This window comes from Hyposmocoma kahamanoa, unplaced genomic scaffold (genome assembly GCF_003589595.1).
Source record: "Hyposmocoma kahamanoa isolate Upper Pololo Valley unplaced genomic scaffold, ASM358959v1 220, whole genome shotgun sequence".
NCBI classification, from domain to species: domain Eukaryota; kingdom Metazoa; phylum Arthropoda; class Insecta; order Lepidoptera; family Cosmopterigidae; genus Hyposmocoma; species Hyposmocoma kahamanoa.
Genome location: NW_020653740.1, coordinates 3,177,530 through 3,194,374, shown reverse-complemented (window position 1 = coordinate 3,194,374; position 16,845 = coordinate 3,177,530). Strand labels below are relative to the sequence as shown.

The 16,845-nt window shown below is 40.1% G+C and overlaps 1 protein-coding gene and 1 long non-coding RNA gene across 4 annotated transcripts in view; one reads left to right on the top strand and one right to left on the bottom strand.

The window, feature by feature from the left end:
- Positions 1 to 16,845, bottom strand: part of LOC113227956 (methyltransferase-like protein 9) — a 54,490-nt gene that overhangs the window by 9,541 nt on the left and 28,104 nt on the right. The window lies entirely within an intron of this gene.
- Positions 11,520 to 16,845, top strand: part of LOC113227957 — a 48,739-nt gene continuing 43,413 nt past the window's right edge. The window contains exons 1-2 of one of the 2 annotated variants that reach the window (XR_003310247.1): positions 11,520 to 11,606; positions 13,524 to 13,610. This is a non-coding gene — a long non-coding RNA (uncharacterized LOC113227957). The remainder of the gene's footprint in view (positions 11,607 to 13,523; positions 13,611 to 16,845) is intronic. The other variant, XR_003310246.1, reaches the window with a different exon arrangement.

Sequence of the window (16,845 nt, the reverse complement as noted above, 5' to 3'; positions counted from 1 at the left end):
CCATAAACCGTTGACACGCACCCGTAAAATATTAACGATACCTACAAGAAAAATGACGACTATCAATGTAGGTACCGATTTTCGGTCGCGAGGACGCGCTACAAATAATGGCGGGGCCGAATTTATACGCGGACCCGAATTGCCCCGATTGAATATTTTACCAGGCCACGAATGCGTCGGACGATATTTTTCTATTTCACCGCCCATTTTTACTATCAATTGCTTAGTTTCCCCTTTAATATCATTCGTGAGACGACTCGCTTCGCCTGCTACGGCTGAGATAAGGAAAAAACTTGCAAATAAACTCAAAGAGCATCGGGATATGATTTGAAACACGAACAACCGTTGGAACGTTGACTCGAGTTTAGGAAATGTTCATTAACAATCGATGCCAATCTGAATCTATAAATCAACAAAGTTTCCTCAAGCATACTTCTGGCTGAATGTGCAAATTCATAGGGTGGGATGAATTTTACATTGATGATGAAATCTATGAATGAATTCAAACAGAACTTAGTAACCTATTGACATAAAGTCTTTTTTTCCTTGTTACTGTAGTCACGGTATAAAATGTACAAGTCGTTTAGTAATAAATTTGTTCTTAATTTGAATTCGATTTCGCGTCGATCGGCTGTGGTACGTAAAATGTTCTTCAGTAAGCGAGGTTATGCTTGCTTATTTGTTTAGACAGCAAAGTTGCTTCATTTCAGGTACATTTTATTGTCTACATTGTGCGAACGTGGAGAGCGGGCACGAATGTTTGCGGAGAGGCTGACAGTTATTATCTCGAATGATTCGGGAACACAATAACCTTTAAAAGGTGTAAAGGCGTGGGCTCAATCGGAGTCCAAGTCCAACTTTAAAATAACTTCTCGGAGGCGAATGGTTTATTGCTTATTGAGTAGCTCTGACGAAACGCGCCTCTGACGATAAAATGCGTCTGGAGTGGAATCTCAGTCAATATCACAATATACGCATCGACATTGAAATTATCGCTCGGTGGGAGGCGCGTTGCACTCGCCGGACGAGACGACCGTGCTAAAACAAAATAAGAATAGTTGGGAACAATCAGCATTGTGGATGGTCGGCCGAGACGCGCAGTGCGACGCTTGCGACGCGGCGCTGCGGCGGCGCGGCGGGCAGGCGCGGGCGCAGCGCGGCGGGCGCGAGCCTCGTTAGCGGGCCGCGCGCGATTGGCCGCCGCGCGGTGGGCGGGGCGCGCGACAAACTGCGCGCACGCAAATAGCGCACCCGCACACAAATTAAAACAATAAAATGAAAGTAATAAAACAAAGTGAGTGCCGAAGAGTACCCGCGCTATCGAAAGGCTTAATGGCCGAGCGGAGGCGGCGGCGCGGGCGTCTCGATTTATTGAGCCAGGAGCTTTCGCCCAGCCAACCGTGGACTGATCGCCTAGCTAAATTCGGCAGGTGCCATCTCATTGTAATCTTTATGTTATCAAATCTAATTTGTGTAAGTATAAAAAAGTCTTCTTAAGAAACATGGCTTGTTCTTTTATTAAGCAACAAATATTTTCTAAAACAAAAATAATGAAGTAAGTCTCCACATATAAGTCTCAAATTGAATAGAGTCGGGTAGAAATTCTCGGAATTTAAGAGTAAGAGTATTGCAGTGGCGACGCCGATGTTTGGTGGCTGAGGAATGTCGTCTCATTTACTAATGTGTCACATGCAGGCGGCGTTGTTTCGTAGCCTGTGGGGCAGGGGGAGCGGGTGCGGAGCGCGGGAAGGGGAGCACAGGGTGCAGATGACCAATGGCGCCTCGCTGGCCCATGCAACGGTGTAATGTTAATTGTTTTCACAGTGAAAGAGGTGTAAGATATATTGTATTTAACTTTATGCAGTTACAATAGGTACTATCAACATGGATATACTATTGTCTCCAGGTACTATCTTAGACATTGAACAAATAGCTTGGTCAAGGTAGTCTTAAATTGTAAGAGTTTTAAAAAGTGGTTTTCGTAACAAATAATGTCCAAAGGTTACAAGTACACTATAATGTTCGGTGCAATTACTGTACGTTTAATACAGTACAATAGGTAAGAATAGTTGCATATGTAAATTTTGTAGACGACGTAATATCAACAGCTGGAATTTTCACAGAGTTTCCCTAAGCTATAAAAAACAGAGAAGATTTTTGCGATTACCATTTCGCTTATGGGAGGGTAAACACAATGTCTTCCTTTGCGGAGGCCTCTAGGCAGCTAGTTAGGTGAGAACAAACATTGACGTCAGCGCTTGATTGTGAAAAGGATCGTGATTATGGGGCCGTAGTTAGCGCGGCTTCATTAGAGGTAGGGGCGCGGGGCCACGGAGGCGCTCATCTCAGTGGGTGCATCGGGCTGCGCGCGCAAACAAATTAAAACGTAAGACGCGCCCTAATCAATAGCCGACTCCGCCGCGAAGCCGAATTAACTCGCCCGAATGAAAAAATGAACAAAATTATATTCGCGCGAGACCTCAACCCCCGCGCGCCCCTCGCCCGCCGGAGGAAATTGCTTTTCTTTCAGTGGGCGCGCACACACACCCGCCGCACCGCACCGCCGCCGACACGACGTGAGCGCGAGAGGGTTAGCGCCGCTCAAGGCTGCACATCATTATCACTTTAGACACTTCCTTCATCGATTTACAAACATTCACAATTAATATAAAATACTGAAAATGCTTGTCTCGCATACGTCAAATGTCCCGAATAAAAGTGTTCTATAAAATAGAGAGCATTAGAACGAGATAATTTTCAAGCGCATTGTTGACAACCCTGCGCGACACTATATTATAATTTACGTTTCGTCGTATATCGCGGTGTAAGTAGGTGCTTTACCTGGCGTTTCGCGCCCGCTCAGCCCTCGGCTCTCGCTAAATCTGAGCTTTATACGTTCACTTGACGCGACGAGAGCGATATTAGTTTCGAGCCGACTGCTTCCCTACTACAATATTTATTAACACTTTAAGAGCTCCTTGTATTTTTTCCATATCTCTTTTTAAAGACAAATCCTTTGTAGACTCTTATTGTATATGTATCTACGTAATTGAATTTGAATCCAGAGTTGAAAAAATTGAGGATAATATAGCTCGGGGTAAAATGTCGTCGTTCAATAAAAGACTATCAACGGTGTAACAATTTACCTTTTCGTTATTTTTAATAGACTATGCACATTCCCTTTAATTTCAAAAGTATTATCGGCAAAAAAGATCATATCGCTCATATTAAGTCAAGATAATAAGAGCGTTACTGCGTGCAATAAGTACATAAGTAACGCCTTGTATATGGCGGTTCAGTTATATGTACCTAAGAGTAAGAGAATCGAGTTTCATTAGGCGTTGGTGCGATCTCCTAATCTGGCCGCCCGCCCAATTAACGCGTGGGCGATGAGACGGCCGCCCGCCTTCGCTGGCCGGCCAATGGCGGCCGCGAGGGGATTAATTAAGTAAGTTCCCGTCCGCGCGGGGTGCACTCGTCCTCCACCTCGACTTCACCCCCCCTGGCCTAACACCACACCTCACACCCGCTCACCCGGAGTCTGCGGACACGCCCGGGAAACTAACCACCTAATGAGGGGAGATGACCTCACGTGCTTGTGTGCTTTGTCTATCCACGTATGTACAAACTATTGTTCATTTATGTGTAAACGCCGGCCCTTTGTGTTGGGCCGTTGTTTACCTAACTACTATCTTGTGGTTACATTTCTTGGTTTACATTGCAGTGTTCTTTTGTAAAGTTATTTATTTATTTTTATTACACAGTATATTATTTGAATTACACCATATACTCATAGTGCACTTTTGAAATATCTAATGACAATTCTACCCGGTGTTACTTTTATGTCAACACATGTTATATGCATACTCCCTTCGTAAAAAGTTAGGCTCCACTGAAATATTATAATGAGAAGTCAAGTACAGTCGTCGCGCTAACACGACAGTGAGTAGGCAAGTAATACCCATTGTCTGTACTTGACGGTAGGTACTACTCTCTACGATATATAAGATAATAACTGTAAAAGGGAGTACATAGGTATAAAAAGGTTGAGGTCAATTAAACAGAGCAGTTGTGAGACGGAAGCGTCTGTGACAGATGAGAAGGCGGGCGCCCATTGTTTGCACCCTGCGAATGATGGAGCATCTTCACTACGTAATATATCCCACATCATCCACATACACGTCCTAGTACATCATACATATTACTTAAGATTTAGAGCTTAAAAGCTCTTTTAGAGTGAGGAAGGAAGAAACCTACAATGGTGGCCGCCTTATGAATTCAGCCACAGTCTACCTCTTCTTAGGCAGGAATTATATCTCATTACCAAGATTTTCATCCTTTGTTAAAGAGAACAAAGCTGTTTCCAAGTTCAATATGAGCTTGAAAAACATAATTTCTCAGTTTACGTCATAAAATAATATAAAAATGTTTGTAGACTGTGAATCAACTAGTGAAAACTTGTACTAAGTATATCATATGCTTCGAAGCTACTACCTACTAAATATGATCGTCAAGTTCATAAATAAGTTAACAGCAATAAAAGTTTTACGGGCCGTATTCTTTATCTCGTTTTGAATTTCATCAGTCCGCTTGCAGAATTGCTTTGTTCGAAACGCGTTTTTTGATTTCTTTTGTATTTGTTTTTCATCAATGTTGTTGCTCGAGTGGATGTAGTTGAAATCTTTTGTATGGAAAAATAATACATCATTAAGAAAAGAGTTCTTACCCGCTTCGATGAAAGCGTACTTCCTAAGTAATGTTGCCAGTTATAACAAATATCCTTTTGCATAAACAGAACAGTTTATCCAAAAAGAAATGAAAGAATAATCTTTGGAGATTTCCTTGTACAAGAGTATGAATGTGTTTATAGATCGTATATTTATTATGAAATGTACAGCATATTACTGAATGTGTCGTAAGTTTCTAAACAAACGTCTCTGCCGTATTATTATAAAGTAAGGAAATTTAAAAGCTTGTAATGTACAAAATGAAATTAGTTCCTGTTGGAACCTTTTAAGCAGCAGCAGTGGTCCATAATCGAAAGCAACTCGGGCTGTGGGGGTGCCAAAATAACTAATAGTTTTCGCGTGGGCGTGTTAGCATTTTTCTTCTGGCGGTGACGGGCGCGGGGTGACGGGCGGCGCGGGGGGAGGGCGAGGAATAACGGAATAACTCTCTTTCAGCAATGGCTATGCGGATCATTTATACTTCATCGGCTCTGTTAATAACAGTGTTATAAGCCCCGGCTACAGGAAAATGTTATGCTTTGCGCAGATATTTTATTAGGATATGAAAATTTTGCGCATGTTTTGTACCCGTTCAGTGTTTTGTTGTGGCATGGTAAAGAGCCTTAAAATAATATTGAACCTAGTGGCTTTGTAAGCTAAACCCAATTGTTCCTAGATGATATTAAATATCTTTCTTGAATTGAATAAGCGGGTTCGGAACAAAAACGTGTCGTTTCGGCGAATAGCGGACGTTTAAGTCGCGAGGTGCGTAACGGCCATTTACTGCGAGTAACCCGATTCCTTCCATCTGTTTTACGTCCCAAAATACAGCTGCATGCGAATTAAGTTATTGTTTCTTACGAATGAATACTGTTTCGGAATTTTATTCTTAAAATACGAAAAGTAATTCTTTTATAGAAGTATAAAATTGCAATTTACAGGCCCCAGAGCCTCTACGAGGAATAAGTTCAAAGAAATGAACATTTTTAGACTAGCGTCACAGTATATTTACGAAAATGTAATTTATTTTAAAAAGATTCATAATTTTTTCATTAAAAATTGTGTTAGATATAACATTAAAGCGAAGAATAAATGTTAACCGGCTGTTTTTGACAGTCTTCACAAAGTCACAAATTCTTTTAAAGTGCAATGTACGTTTCTATAACAAGATTACGAGATTTAAAGATATAGTCAATAAAAAAACTTAATAACATTATAATACAGTTAATTGTTCCATAGTAATGAAGTAATGACCTGTTTAGTTCTTTCAGGTTGTCTCCACCTGTATTTAAAATAAATATCATAAATGATAAACTTGTACAAATGACGACCTCGATTGCCTAATGGTTTATATTGTGGCCGCTGGATGCGGAGGCCCCGGGTTCGTTTCCCCGGAGGACCAATTTCGGAAATTAACTTTTCTCTCTCTGGTACAGGGAATTCCCTAGTTTGAGACAAGGCCATTGGTGTGGATGTGTGGCACATATTATTATTGTAATTTTTAAATTTATTGGATGTCACGATGTTTGACCACAATAATTTTCAATTCAGTCTCATGTGCCCGTAACTTCATCAGCACCCTTACTCTTCACAACCGGAACACAGTAATGCTGACATTACTGCTTGGCGATAGAAATAGGTTAAGGAGGCAGTACTTCACTGGACGAGCTTTTTGACAAGGAGCTCTGCTGCTACTAACTTTGTAATAATTATTAATACAAAGATCGAACACTAAGTAAAATTCTCTTCGATCCGGCTGGGCTCGAACCTACGTCTTCCAGCAAACCGTACCAGACGCTATGTCAACCAGTGACGAGGCGTGAAAATTTTGGTAAAGCCGAAGCTTTAACTTTTTGAAAAAACAAAAAAGCATTTTAACAAAAATTTCTTTTTCCGTTAAAAAGGCGCCTTGGTGACATTTGAAAAACAACACTTATTAGCACACAACGCCACTGATGCCAACTATGCCACGGAACGAACTAGCGGACCTTCATTCCTTTGGAAAGTCTTTAAAAACCAAAATAAAGGTCTGCAACAAGCGCATACAAAAATTCGTAAGGTCCGCTGTCCGTGGTTGGCACAGCGTCTGGCACGATTTGCTGGAAAGCGTTGGTTCGAATTCTTTCTTAGTTTTTTTTTCTCTTTGTATTAAAAATTATTATAAATGTATTACTATTTATCTATTAATATTGTACACTTACACTAACAGCAATAATTACTAAACATGTAAGCCTAGTCAATAAGGGTTGAGTGAATTACCACCCAAAAGCAGGCTGCGGAATTTCGATCACAGAGCTTCGGGTGGTGACCGTCTCAGTAGTAACCAGCTGATGTCAGAAATTTCGATTCAGAATGACTGAACACGTCAGTAACATTAAATATTTATATTAACTGTCTATTTACAAAGAACAATCCCTAGAATTACTAACTAAACGGAATTTGTCTTAGGTACTAATGAGTAGTAGTAAAGTTCAATCAATGTGACAATTTCAAGTGTAATTTGCATACCCATGAGATACAGATATTTTTGATATTCAAAAAGAAACGCCTGAAACACAGTAGAGTTCTAATTTCTTGCAACAGAGTATTCTTAAGTAGTTTTTCGCACTCATTACTTAAAATACATTGAGTAAATAAATTTTTCTACTCCTGTAATTTAATCTGCCAATTAAATTATAGTTTCATAAACCATATCATAAAGGTGTTCTTTTTTGTTCTGAATCAAAATTCTATTGTCTATGGTACTCGCCACTGAGCTGAAAAATTTCATTAGAGTTCTGTCACTATTATGAGTTTAAAAAAAAGAACGTCGTATTTTTGATAATTAAAATATCAATTATGACGCTACTCAAACGCTATACTGATTCCCGATTGGTTAAATTGGCCTAAAATATATAATAATACGCACACACTCAACATAACCCCGCAGTAGGGAAACCCTGTGTCGCGGGTGCCATGGACACACATATAGACAACCACAAATTATACCCAAACTCACGAGATAAATAAATGTAGGCCATACAAATATTTCTCCGGGCCCGGAAATCGAACCTGCGTGGCAGTCCGGCATGGTAACCTTTTGGCCACGGAGGCAGTTAAAAGTCTTGCTTTATAACCGGGCCATAAATCGTTATAAAAAAATGATTGGTTAAAATATATGCGGTACTTAGCCAGTTCTATTCTATACCTTTGGTTTTTTTATTTTGTAGCGTTTGGCTTTCGTCTAAATATATGAAGTGGCTGTATGGTAGAACCTTTGCCTACCGTAATAAATGGGTTAATTTTTTTTTTTAAATTGCGGTTGTTATCATGGATTGTTAACAAAATATATATTAAGTATTGGAGCTGTTTCATAATTTTATTTCATTCATTTTATTTAAGAGCCATGCTCTTGTCGGTGTAGCCTCCTCCACTCCTCACGGTCCATAGCCAACTCCTTGACCTCCCTGTAACTGCTCATATTAACCTTTCTTTTTATTTGGTCACAGAATGCCATTCTCGGTCTTCCTCTCTGTCTCCTTCCTTCCATCTTTCCCTCAACAACAACCGTCAATAGTTCGTCGTTGCGCAACAAATGTCCAAACATTTTTCCCCTCCTATTCTCTATCGTCTCCGTCAGGCCTCTCCGTTCCCCAATCCTCCCCAGAACGTCCTCATTAGTCACTCTCTCGGTCCAGCTTATCCTCTCCATACGTCTCCAGCACCACATTTCAAATGCCTCCAATCGCTCTCTGTCTCTCTTTGTGATGGTCCAGGTCTCACATCCATAGAGTGCAGTGCTCCATAGTCCAATTTTATTTACTCGTGGAAAAAGTATTGTATGCAATCATTACATAATTAGGTCTTGAAATCTCGTATTCATTACGATTGCATAAAATAACATTTTAATAACGGCCTTTTTTAATTTTTTACCATAATAGAAAAAAGTAAAAAGTTTTTTGAAAAAAGAAATATATCAAGTTACTTTCAACGGAGTGACGTAAAAGATCTATGACACGTGATTATGTGTAAGTATTCGGTATGTACCTATAGCTTTTAAGAATACATAAGTCGCCCACGTTGCCAGGTCGTTACGTCTAGTGGCTGGACAAAGGCGTTATTGCAGCTTTGTCTAGGGTAATTTCCGGCTACTTCTAAGAGTATCACTTATTCCGCTATCTTCTCATACGCTAGACGTGAATTGGCATGATGTGCTCTTTATTTCTATTTGTTCAGATTCCTATAATATATAAGGTGCACTACAATATTTGATGTATTTAATTCTTCTAAAAAATAGGTCACGTACAAGAACATTCAAAAGTGGATTTTTGTAACTACTTTGCAAGATCAAAATGACAACAAATTACGGTCACACACCTAAACACCGTAGTTTCATAAAGACGTGGAAAGTAATTTTCTATTGCAATTTTCGTAATTCTTTGTTCTGTCTTTGTCTTTTATTTAAATCCATAATAGGGAGTCATAGTCACGGGAGTGGCGTGGCTCTCCTTCGGGTGGTGATTAATAGCACGCCCCTGTAGCGAGACGCCCGGAAAATCAACCCTTTCGCTTGTTAATTACCACGCCTAGCTTCAGTGCAGCCCTCCCATTGGCTACTTCTCTCCCGCTTTGTCGCCCCGCGTTTTAATTGGTCGCTCGTAATTAACGCTCCGTAATCACCAACCGCGTCAAACAAGGGGACGATATTCCTAATTTAAATTTTTAATTACTTGCCGCTCCAGCGTCGCTGATTGGTCCGACAAACTTATATTTACATAGAAACAATGCCTATTGTCTTTACGGTATCTGTGATTCTCAAGTTTTTATGATTCTCCTTAATAGGGCATGTAATTATTCCACCTTATTTGACTTAATTGTATACGATGATTGTAAAACCGCTCTTTCTCTTTTCTTTCTATCTAGTCGAATTTTGTATTATGTAGTATAATATTAATTCCTGGAACAGGCAGACCGCTATTATGGTGTTATACGTTAATATTGACATTAGCATACATTCACTGAAATGTGCACGAGTACTTTTCTCGTATTTGCTTGCATTACCCCTTCTGTGGATAAACGGCTGAACTCCTATAAATGCTTCGCCATAATGTAAATTACGGCTGCTAACAGATTGACTGCACGTTTGCAGTTAATGTGTGAAGTCGTAATCATCTTCATGCAGTCGAGGTCTCGAACAACGACTTCGCGCATTAACTGCATGCAGTCAAAACCGACGTCATGCAACCGAGATCGACTGCATGCAGTTAATGCGTGAAGTCGTTATCAACTCCAAGCAGTCGAGGTCTCGGATAACGATTTCACGCAGTTGAAACCGACTTCATGCAGGCGAGGTCTCAGCTGCATTAAGTTGATTACCATATTACGTATTAATTGCAAACATGCAGTCAATCTGTTAGCAGTCTACGGCAAATGCTAAGTGGATAAGATTTTAGATTTCAATATATAATTTTTTTATAAGACAAGGAGACTAAATAAATATTGTATCTTTCTTTTTGAATTCACCCAAATAAAATACTCGTAATAATCTCCGCACAGTTAAACAGTCAACCTACACATTACTTATAAAGCTATAAAAAGAAATGATCAAAATCGTGTACTGTCTGTTTATCATGTCAATGTGAACAATGACTCGCTCTATGTAAGTACAATGTATTAAAGGAAAAGATATATTGTTCGATCGATTCAACGTAAGACCTCGTTATAATTCGTAAGAAAGCTCTCTTGGCTGTATAAGATATCCGGTAGTTCTATAATACGTTATAGAGTTTTAACGTAAAGAATCGCTAGTAGTGTAGAGTCGGTCTAAGTACTACTAGGCAGCACGTTACGAGTACCATGCCGGCAGCATGCCGAATTGGTTAATTTCGCAGGCCGTTTGCGCCTCGCGTATCATCCCGACATTTACCAAATCTGAATAACCCATTAGCTCACTTGACCAGTATCCATCACACCGTTCGATCCCGAATTGAGGAATTACTGATCACTCATCTTTTCAATATCAAAGTTTTAGTTTGTTCCGACACGTACTTATACATATGTATAATAATAACAATAAAAATAATAATAATAAATTTAAATAGAATTAATAATTTTAAATACGTGCTACATTGTGAGAAAGTTCACGCAGATGGAAGAGGACGACGTAGGATCATACTCGCAGATACACGCCCCTCGCATACTTCGTTTACTTGACTTCCACCACGTAAATGTGGTTCAAACCAGTTAACAAGCTGAGAAAAATAAAGTAAATTATAATAATAATTTATTTAAGAAAAGAAAGTACTTTTACAAGCTAATTGATCTACAGCAATTAAAAATTATTAAGATTGTCCATACAATTTGTGAATTTCTCTATTCTAAGTTCGGGACTTGTATGAATAGGATTATGATGGTTCTCCGTTAATAATGTTTAATCTGTGTCTATTTAAAAAATACTAATAAATAAAAACCAGTGCTATGCAGTAATTCCGAAAAATGTATTGCCTTATACGCAAGTTTATTCAACTGACGCTAACCAATTTACATTTGCGTTAACTAATGAAAAAAAATTGCGAATTTCAGATGGAAATTGCTTTGTCGAGGCGTACGAAGAAATAAATTAGCAATCAAATATCCCACGGAAGCTCATTAAATCATTACGTGGCAGTAGCGATAGATCGCGTGATTATAAGGAGGAAAGATTGAAGAATTTCGAGCTCATTCATTAGCAAACGCAAAGGGCATAAGGTGTTTACCTTAGATGTGAAGTGCTACGCGGAAAGATCGTGCGGAGACTGTGAGGTTCCGATTAGAGAGCCGATAGATGGTGGCTAAGGAGGTGTTTATGCGTCGCGGCAGACGTTGAGTGACGCGCCCGGCCGTGCGCTTCTCCTTAATAAGGTAAATGAGATGCGGCTTATATTTGCGCCTCAGCAATGCAACCGTGCACGGTGCTTAACAAACGCCTTGTTATAGACACGCTTTAACGACACGAGCAGTTTTGTGTGTGAATTTAAATTTTACCAACCAGTTCTGGAATATAAATGTACAACTTTCCAATTCACTCCATTTTAGTTTCCCACTAATAATGATAATAATTAGTATCAATTTTCTCGTCATCATAAAAGAAATTCAAAGAATTTTGTTTGCTTCAAAGTGTGCCAGGCAAAAAAAGCATAACTATACAACGCCAATGATTGTAACGAGGAAAAGGTATCTTCATTTGTACCAGCCGTCGAGGCGCAACGAGAAGTCTATAAAAGGATTGTGATAGATATTTTTAATCGAAAAAACGGGCACGGAGTTTTTGTCCAAATCAAAAAAAAATGCCGATGGTTTTTGGGAGTTTTTATTAGTTTTTGGTGGAGTTTAGTTTTTGCGTGGGGCACGGGTCAACCGAGCTGAGACAATGCGCGTCGTGGATGCGCGCGCGTCGTGTCGCGCGGTTGGTTCCGCGTGCCGGCGCACTATTCAGCGCTAATCGCTTCATTCACCGGCGAGAGAGCGCTTTTTCCTCAGTCGCCGATCGGTCATGCATTCCAAACGCCCGTTGCTTTAACACTGCAAACAGTCGTTGGCTGCTTTACGCGGAGCCGGCTTGATGTGGCAAATTAACGCTGCCGCCTCTGGTATGCCATGGATGCCTTGATGACCATTAGCGACGGCTGCTGTTTTAATGCCTTCTAGGCTACAGTAATCTATCGGAAGAAATTTACAGATACCTCAGATATAGAGGTATTACAGACATAGAGGCATTTTCTCATTATAACAGATTACTTCAACACGAGGCTATATAGCATTTATTATAGGGTTCAATAAGGAGAAAACGTGTGGGTGAATACGATACAAATCAATGCCATAAGGTAATAATTAAAGAATATAATTTTTGAAACTGAATTTGCTAGCTAGAACTATAATTTGTTATCTAGATATATTATTCTTTTTCTTATGATACCAAGTGACCGGACGAACAAGTCGTGACATGGCGGTAAGAGAAACGCCTGTCCATAGCAGTTGCAGTGCCACTCAGAGTTTTAAGTCAAAGATCTGTGCTGCACTGCCACTGTGCTCGTCACCCTGTGACACAAGTTGACAAGTCTCATGTGCCTGTAATTTCACCAGCACCCTTACCCTTTAAAACCGGAACACAGTAATGCTCACATTACTGTCTGGCGGTAGAAATAATTCTTTCACAAGGAGCTCTACTGCTAAAAAACCAATTCCTAAGACGTTCGTAGCCTTTACTATTATACTCTTTGAAGTAGATCAGTTTTACATGATCTAGTTTTCAGTTGCTCAGAATGGCGCGCCCGTGAGACGAATTCAAATAAATTACGATGATGCTTAAAAGTGAAATTTCAAACATATCTAAGGATGTTAGAGAAAATATTTTTAAAATTTTTAAAATGTGGACAATTATCTATATATTTTTTTCGAAGTAGATACTAAAAATCTTTTCATAAACATTGCAATGAATTTCACGGATTGTTGACCGGTGGTCTGTTGAACGGTGCGCGTGAGCATGTTGCGACATTTCGACCCAATCTGCGGGACGCACGGGTTCCTGCCGACATTTGAAACACCTGTGATCTACTTTCCATAATATTGCAATTAATACACAGCCACCTTGACAAATTGCTGTGGCGTAATTACAGTGGAAAACTCATATAGTAGGAAAACGAACGTGACCGTATTCTGATACAATACTTATAGAAATTAAAAAACTATTATACTATTTGTATGTTGTAATTAAAGTTCACAACGTCACAAATTCGTGTCAAATGACTTTGTAACTCGGTCGGTTTCGTAACTCTGCAGTGGATTAAAGGACGCAGCGGTTCATGTGGTAACGAGGCAGCAGATGAACTGGCTAGAAAAGGGTCGGAGACGGACGCTGTAAAAAATGTAAGTAGGTATCACGAAAAGCCCTCCATGCAGAGCGTGCATGGAGGAGGAGGCAAGTTAGTAGCAGTATAGCTCCTAGTGAAAGAGGTCGTCCAAGGAGGTGTGTACAGCCAAGAGCACCATCAGCTTGACACTATGGACTTTGTACCGTTCTTATCGCAAGCAGCATAGAGTTGTATCTAAATCTTAAGTGTCAAGCGTGATGTGCTCTTGACCGTACTGTCACCTTACATAGAAAAGCGGTAATGTGAGCGTTATTGCGTTCCTGCTGGTGAAACTACAGGTACGTGGGCCTTGTCAACTTATGTCCCAGGGTGACGGGCACAGTGGCAGTGCCCCTCAAATCTTTGCGATTTAACGCTCTGAGTGGCACTGCAACTGTTATGGACACGCGTGTCGCTTAACACCAGTCCTGTACATGTTCGCTAAATGCCTTGGAGTGCCGAGTCCGCTCCTCGAGGCCTTCAGCAGACCCAGGAGGATGCTGAGATTCCTGAAGGAATTCGGGTGGCACGAGTAGGTCCCTGCATCCATCCGAAATAGGCGTTACACGTCAAGTTGCGTCATAACATACCAACTGGTCGGTTGCACGTCGTCGTCATCGGATGCATTGTACAAGATAATTATTGCATTACAGGTATCCAAGTATCTACTGTATAAACCAACCCTCTACTTAATGAGTCATGAGAAAGTACATATGTATGAGCTAAAAATTTTTTATGTACCATATATACCAAGTGACGGGACAAACAAATTGTGCACCTGGTGGTAACCCGCCTGTTCATAATAGCTGCATTCAGAACTTTAAATCGCAAAGATCTGAGGAGCACTATCACTACGCCCGTCACCTTGGGACAAAGGTTGACAAGTCATAAGTCTGTAATTCGCCAGCTCCCTTGTCCTTCAAAATCGGAACGCTGTAAAGCCGGATTTATATTTATCTGACATGTCGTGTCGTGACGCGTCAGAACTGTATCGGTTTCATATATTTAATATGGTTAGATTTTTATTAGTGTGGCACATTCTGACGTGACGGCTTGTTTAGTGTGTATGAAACCAATACCGTTCTGACAAGACACGACACGACACGTCAGACAAGTGTAAATCCGGCTTAATGCTCACATTCTGTTTGGTGGCAGAAATAGGTAAGGTGGCAGTACCTACTTCACTGGACGAACTCTTTCACAAAAAGCTTTATTGATACTCAAGTATTACATTTTTACGTTTACCGTTAGCCTAGGGTTGTCCAGCAGGGACTGTTGCCTAGTATAGGACTTACGTTATATTATTTTTTCTTATGTTTTAGGGTACTTTTAAGAATATTTTTGTATTGCATGTATGTAACTATTCATTTACTTGTATTATCATAGTATAATGAACAGATGTTCTATCAAAATCAGGAGCAAGCTATTTCGTTGTTTACCTTTACTACTCAGCGCTAAACTGCGTCAGACGGTAAAAGGTGCACCTTTGTGAGTAACCATACGTAAGCATTATGTTATTTCAAACTTTGAATGACTATAACGTAATATAAATTACGGTTAATAAATTGTAAAATGATTTCTTTAAATTATTATTTCCCGAGAAATTAAACCATGTCTCTTAAAATAAGGTTTATAATTTAGCTACCCACAATGTAAACAAATGAATAAAAAAGTATAAATTTATCGAGTTCTTAAGTCTTTGCGATTCTCACACGTAGAATGAAACAATTTTTTCGGATCTAAATCGCGTTAAAGTATTTGTTTTTTCAAACAAACCAATGTTTCGGGCCCTTTGCAGGTCACGAACGTACTGATCTAGAATAAAATGTTTTTTTTTATATACGAATAAATTAGTTTAGTTAATAATTAGTTAGTAGTTCAGGTATATGTGTTATATTTTACATTGATTCGCATAATTAGTCTTTAGTTCTTCCTTTGTACAATAAGTTATAGTTGTTTCATAAAAATAGAACCTAACCTAATAATAAAAACTTGAAGCTACTAATCAGTTGAAAGAATAAGAGTGCACACTAAATGAGCGAATGAGTTGGAACTAGCGCACCCGTTAAGCCACCGTGAAATAAGCACCGGCCGACAATGAGCCACCTCTGTTACGTATGCGTCTTAAATAATCGGCTTTTTTATTCCTCACGCAACATCGATACCTTAGCCTTTCAAAACATTCCAATTGGTATTAAACACCAGAAGCAAACTCCTTATTCATCGTGTACACATCTTTCTATAGAGTGCAATAAAAATGTATGGAGCTGTAATCTAATCTAGCTTACATCAACACTAATCGTTATAGCATCTGTAGATGTGACAAACCGAGTAAAGCGAGACTGTAATAAGTGAATGTGCAAATACACCTTTTGAATTAATAACGCATTTATGAGTAACTTTCTGCGTTGTGAGCATTACAGCGAGATGCGCAGAGCAAGTCAGCGGCAGTATTTGACAGGAGCGTACATCGGAGGGACAGTGACACGGCCGCGGTGGTGCGCAGGCGCAGAGGCGTGATTAGTGTGCTGCGTGCGCACGGCAGCTCGCTTCTTGTGTAACCCAACCCGCGCACCAACGTGCAGCCGCGCCATAACATAATTAAAAATGATTTAAGGCATTCGCTCCGGCTGCTTTGTTTCGCGCATTATGTTTCACTTGTTCGCGTCGCCGTCGCGCGCGCACCTCCATTTTTAACGCGCCCGCTCTTAATTCTGTCACAGTTTTTATAACCCTTTTGTATTTATTAATTCCCTTTCGGCTCCGGTAGCGCTACGGTTCTCGGAAAACGATTTTGATGTGACATTTCTTTGGCTCGCCATGTCCTCTGTGTTAATGAAGCGTCCGATTTCGGCGCCGCCAATTTGCCTTATTTTAGCTAATTAGACGTTCTGTCGTCCAACATTCTGTTCTAGTTCTAGAAACCACAGAGGGCTTACGTCATTGACCCCTATTAGGAGTTAACGTATTTATGTAGTCGAGCTTTGGCCATGTATTGTTATAATGGTGAGGACTATTAAATGTGGTGCTGTCATAACGGCCACTTTTGAGAAGGTAAGCTAGGTCGGTAATAAAATGGCGTAAACAATGGCAATTCGCAAGCTGGTCGCATTCGGAGCGTGCAACGTGCACTTGCAGCGTTTAAGTAAGTATTTAACCCCGGCTTGTTGACGCGTCGCGGCCGGTTATCGAATTTCGTGAACGCGGTAACCGTGTCCTGCCTGCCGAAATACAATTCACCACGGGTCATT